The sequence below is a fragment of the Bos grunniens genome, chromosome 11 (assembly GCF_055505025.1).
Source record: "Bos grunniens cultivar Pamir isolate PY7600 chromosome 11, Bosgru_T2T1.0, whole genome shotgun sequence".
Taxonomy (NCBI): domain Eukaryota; kingdom Metazoa; phylum Chordata; class Mammalia; order Artiodactyla; family Bovidae; genus Bos; species Bos grunniens.
This window is the reverse complement of record NC_141175.1, coordinates 96,427,381-96,433,229: the sequence shown is the minus strand read 5'-3', so window position 1 is coordinate 96,433,229 and position 5,849 is coordinate 96,427,381.

The window sequence follows — 5,849 nt, the reverse complement described above, 5'->3', positions numbered from 1 at the left end:
CTGCCATCAAGAGAAGCTCAGTAGAGTCTAATGTACTTGTTATCAGCCAGATCCTCCAGCTTCCTCATTCCAATCTCATAGTACCACCTGGTTGATGCCCTAACTTTTGCCTAAAAGATTAGACAAGACTATTGGTTCAGCCTATGTTAACCCACTCAGCCATTTGTGACTACATGAAGAGATTCTTTTAGGACAGACGTAAGAACTCCCTGGTTCTCTAACTATGCCTTGAACGTGTGAAACTGAAAGTGTTAGTCACTCAGTCGTGCCCGACTCTTTGCAACCCCAAGGACTGCAGCCCATCAGGCTCCTCTGTCCATGGGTTTTCCAAGCAAGGACCCTGGAGTAGTTTTGCGTTTCCTTCTCCAGGGAATCTTCCCAACCCAGGGATCGAACCTGGGTCTCCTGCACTGCAGGCAGATTCTTTACCAACTGAGCTACCAGGAGAAGATGCAACTATGCCTTGAGGCAAGAACTTAAAACCCAGAGACTTCATTTTCTTTCTTTAAGCATGGTTTGAAAAAGCCAATCCAAGCTGCAATCTTTGTACTCTTATGCCCTTGACATGGTCTATCACAGCAACCACTTTGATCACTAAGGTATTGTCTTCAAGGTGTACTTTTCACTCCAGATAACCACAGATGATAGTTGAAGTGATTGTTCAACACTGTGTATGATGCACCATTTTAGCAATCCATTCTCTGATGTTAGACAACCAGGTCAAATGGCCAATCCCACTTTCCCATTTCACTGCCGTAGAATTGTCTGCGGGCACAGCTGCTTCTGGTCAGGATTATTTGCTTTAGCCAACAGAATCCACTGTAGCGTGTTTTAATTAAGAGCGTTTGTTATATAATATTGTCTTAAGAATTTCCAGGAAATTTGGGGTGCTAATGCAGCCAGGAGAAACACTCAACCTCACTATGAAAGGTCCCAGTGGAAATTTCACTGCTACCACTACTTTTTATAGACATGTTTGAGAGTGGAGAAAGAAGAGAAGAACTCCAACAAGCTCCCCCAAAAGAATCAAATGCTTCTACCACGATATGCAAAACCAGTTCTCACATAGCTCACTTCTAACAATTTATCCTGCACAGGTGTATTAACTTGGATGAACTAACTGGAGTCTGGGATTTTGTTTTAGTTTTCCATCCTTGCTTCTGTGGGAAAGTGTGCTAGAAGAGGGATGCAATGGATATTGAATGACCCAATCTTCATTCCTGCAACAGTCAGAAACACTTGTGGCCCAGTAAATATACTCCTGAGACTCTACCTCTTGGAAACAAAAGAACTCACATATAAGAATTTATATAAGGGTGTCTATTACAGATGCTTTTATAGCAATAAAAATCCATAAATGAAGTGAAGGCGCAACACTAGAAACATGGTTGAATTAATTACAATCCATGTACATTTCTGAATGCTATCATTAAAAAGAAGGAACTAGAGTTCTACAAGGTGACTTGGAGCAATGTCCTTAGGATATTGTTGACAGAAAGGCAAGATGAAAAAAAGTACACAGGATCTTGTTTCTGTCAAAAAAATTAAAATGAAACCATATATAATGCATAATGTATATGATTATATGAATGCAATAAAAACCATAGAAAAACAGACACTAAGTTTAGAACATGAGTTATCTGAGGAGATATATGTGTGAGGGAAGTGAAGACAATATCAAGGGAGAAAGAAGAAAAGAAAGCAGATCACATTTGAAAACTAAGTGATGGATTCCTCAAAGCTGGCAGTGGCAGCACCAGCAAAGTCTTTGAACCTCTACGAATCTCCATGAAATAGCAGCAGAACCACTAGACAGCAAAACCAACATGCATGAGAAATATTTACAACTAGGATAGCCAGATTTAACATAAAAATACAGGGTGTCCCGTTAAATTCACATTTCAGGTAAATAATGAATAAGTTTTTAGTGTAAGTAGGTTCTAAATACTGCATGGAAATAGAAACGCTAGATCTAAATGGGGGAGGGGAATAGAACCAGAAAAATCCCAGAAAACAAACCACATATTTCTGCACACTACACAAAAGCAACAGAAGAGGGAGCTCTATGAAATTAGAAAAGCTTTCCTGAACTCCATCTTATTTCTTTATAAGTTCAGGAAAACTAATTTCACATGAAAATGGGAAACCAAATAGCATCAAAGTCAAATCCTACACAAAAGTATATAAAAAAAAAAAAAAACGGAATAAGAAGCATAAGACATCCAAAAAACAACAAAAGCATGTCAAAAAGACATGCTCACAAAAGCTGTAACATATGTTTCAAAATAAATATTAAGAAAATTATAGAAAACACAAAAAAACTACATAGATCAGAAAAACTCAGAAATGAGTTGACGGAACTCAAGAAAGAATAAGGAAAGGAAGAAAAGACTGAAAAGAAATAGAAAGTGAAAATAGGAAATTTTTTAATCAAAAAGAAACGAAGAGAGAGAAAAGCAATGGAGATCAAACACACATTCCTTTAGAAATAGAAATTCCTAAAGGAGAAAACCAATGTGAGGGCATAGAACAAAAGCTGCTGCTGCTGCTAAGTCGCTTCAGTCGTGTCCGACTCTGTGTGACCTCATAGACAGCAGCCCACCAGGCTCCCCCGTCCCTGGGATTCTCCAGGCAAGAACACTGGAGTGGGTTGCCATTTCCTTCTCCAATCCATGAAAGTGAAAAGTGAAAGTGAAGTCGCTCAGTCGTGTCCAACTCTTCTCGACCCCATGGACTGCAGCCTATCAGGCTCCTCTGTCCATGAGATTTTCCAGGCAAGAATACTGAAGTGGGGTGCCAATGCCTCCGAGAACAAAAGCTACATCCTATAAATTAAAAAATGAAACAAATGACGACAAATCTTTCCTGAATATAGAAAAGATTTGAAACTGCATGTGTAAAAGAGCACACCACACAGTTGAGATTATTGGCCCAGAACAAACAATGCCACAACATAAACTACTGGACTGTAAAGAAAAATAAAAACTCTCTGAACATCTAGAATAAAGAGCATGTGATTTTTAAGGAAAAGGAAATTAGATTATTAGAATCTTTTTAACAATGCTTTATGCCAGAGAAAAAGAGAGAAAAGGAGTAATATAAGACACTCAAGAAAAGAAAGTGTGAAACAAGGGTTTTATATCATCTCAAAATAACTTTCAGATATAAAGGACATAGACAAACTATTACCAACATGTGAAGACCAGGGACTATTATTCTCAGGAGCCCATCCTAGAAAAATTTATTACGGAAAGAGCTTCAGACCACCAAAATAAGTAGAGACTCACTGATATAAGGGCAGATATTAAACATTCAAAGTATATTACCTGTAGAACTATGAATAAATGAGAATTAAAAGATAAAGTATTATATAAAAATATGTATTCTAACAGTGTAAATATGGCAGAAGTATCTCCTTTATTTTTTACTTTTCAAAAACAGCTTTATTGAGTTATAATTCATATGCCATATAGTTCATCCATTTAAAGTGTACAATTGAATTGAAGTATACAATTATATATGGCTTTTAGAATATATACAGAGTTGTGCATCCATCACCACAATCAAATTTAGAATATTTCATTATCCCCCAAAGAAATCCCTGTTACTTCCTAAACCTGCCGTTACAATCTAGAATATTATTCAGTCATAAAAAGGACCCAAAATAACACCATTTGTAGCGACATGGATGGACTGGCACACAGAGTAAAATAAGTCAGAGAAGACCAATATTATATGATATTGTTCATGTGTGGAGTCTAGACAAATGGTACAGATAAACTTATTTGCAAAGTGAAAACAGAGCCACAGATGTAGAAAACAAACTCATGGTTACCAAGCGGGGAAGGAAAGGTGGGATGAACTAGGAGATTGGGATTGACATATATATATACACTATTATATGTAAAATAGATAACTAATGAGAACCTACTGTACAACAAAGCAAAAGACACCAGAGAGGTGGGTTTGAGCCCCAAGTCGGCAAGATCCCTTGGAGGAAATGGCAACCCATTCCAGTATTCTTAGCTGGAAAATTCCATGGACAGAGGAGCCTGGCAGGCTACTCGCTATAGGATTGTAAGAGTGGGACACAACTCAGCAACTGAGCATGCACGAACGCTCAGGGAATGCTACTCGGTGCTCTGTGGTGACTTAATGTGAAAGAAATCTAAAAAAGAGTGTATATGTGTATCTATAACATGATTCACCTTGCCGTACAGCAGAAACTAGCACAACATTGTAAAGTAACTATACTCTAATAAAAATTGATTTTAAAAAAGAAAAGTACTGGTATAAATGAGTGTATAGTTGACTCTTGAACAACACAGGTTTGAACTTCCCTCAAGTCCACTTAGATATGCATTTTTTTCTATAAATACTGTAGTATTACTTGATTTGTGGTTGGTTAATTCCCCAGATATGGAACCGCAGGTCTGGAGGGCAGACTACAAAGTTATATATGGATTTTCTACTGCTGGGAATTAGGCACCCCAAGTCCAGCAGCTGTTGAAGAGAAAACTATACAAGTTTTTGTGTGTACACATTTTTTGTGTGTTTTGAGTTCTCTTAGGTAGATACCTAGGAGTGGAATTGCTGGGTACATGGAAGAGCTTCTGGAATGCTTGCCGAAGTTCAATTTTTTTGGTTTAGATGCTGTCCACCCTAAAATAATTCATTAAGCCACATGTTTTATTTGTGTGGTGTTCTGCAGTGGTATTTTATTTCATAACAGAAATATATGTACTTAATTTTCCTATATCCAGTCACACCCTGGCCAATTATATTAAGTTCTCTGGAAGTGAGACCCAGGCATGAGTATGCTTTAAATTTCCCTAGTGATTCCAAAGTGCAGTCAGTTTAAGAACCACTGTATAGGAAGAATCTCTGGCTCAGTATCAGGGGTCTGGGTTTGAATCTTCAAATAGCCACCAATACATCTGTGTGACCTGAAGTAGGGTTTTAGCTATTCTGGGCCACAGTGGCACACATGTTATATCGTGAAAACAGTTTACCTACCCAAAGTTGGGATTGTTTAGGTTGATTTTTTAAATTCCTCTTGGTTCTAGAATCTGATAAACTTTTTTTTAAAGTAGAGATTGTATTAGAACAGTGAATTGTATAAAACTTCATACACTTTATACAACATATGTTATACATATATTATATGTATAATATACAGTACATATATTATTATGTATATGATCATGTTTATGCATCCATGTGCAAAGTTTTTTTTGTGTTTGTATGTCGTTCAGTGCCTGGTGAGAATAATTCATTATATATGGCTTAATAAAGAGACCTAATGAGGGAGCTAGATACAGACTTGTGGACAGGATTACTGTACTTTTATAGACTCAAAACAGTGAGAAACCATTACCCCTCGAAGTTTGAAGAACAAGAGGAGATTTCCAGCAAGATCTGGAGCTATGGAGAAGGTTGAGCTACAACTACACTTCACCTGATAGGAGTTGTAGAAGGACACGGTCACTCACTGTGGAGCCGTTCATTTGTGTGTTTGTGTAGATGATTACACCCCAATACATTTATCCATTCATGCACATTTGGGTTATCCAAAGATTTTTGTTCTCCTAAATAATGTTGCTAAGAATATTCTTGTACCTGCTTTCTTGTAAACATCTGCATACACTTCTGTTGGGTATATTCATAAGAAGGGGATTGCTAGGTCATAGCATATATGATTCTTCAGCATGTATTGCCAAACGGTTTTCCAAAGTGCATGTACCAATTTACATTCTCTAACAGCAAGACTTCCTCTTGCTCCATAGTCTTATTAACAGTTTCCAAAGGAGACAGGCAAAGTGGAAGGACCTACATAATCATATATGAAT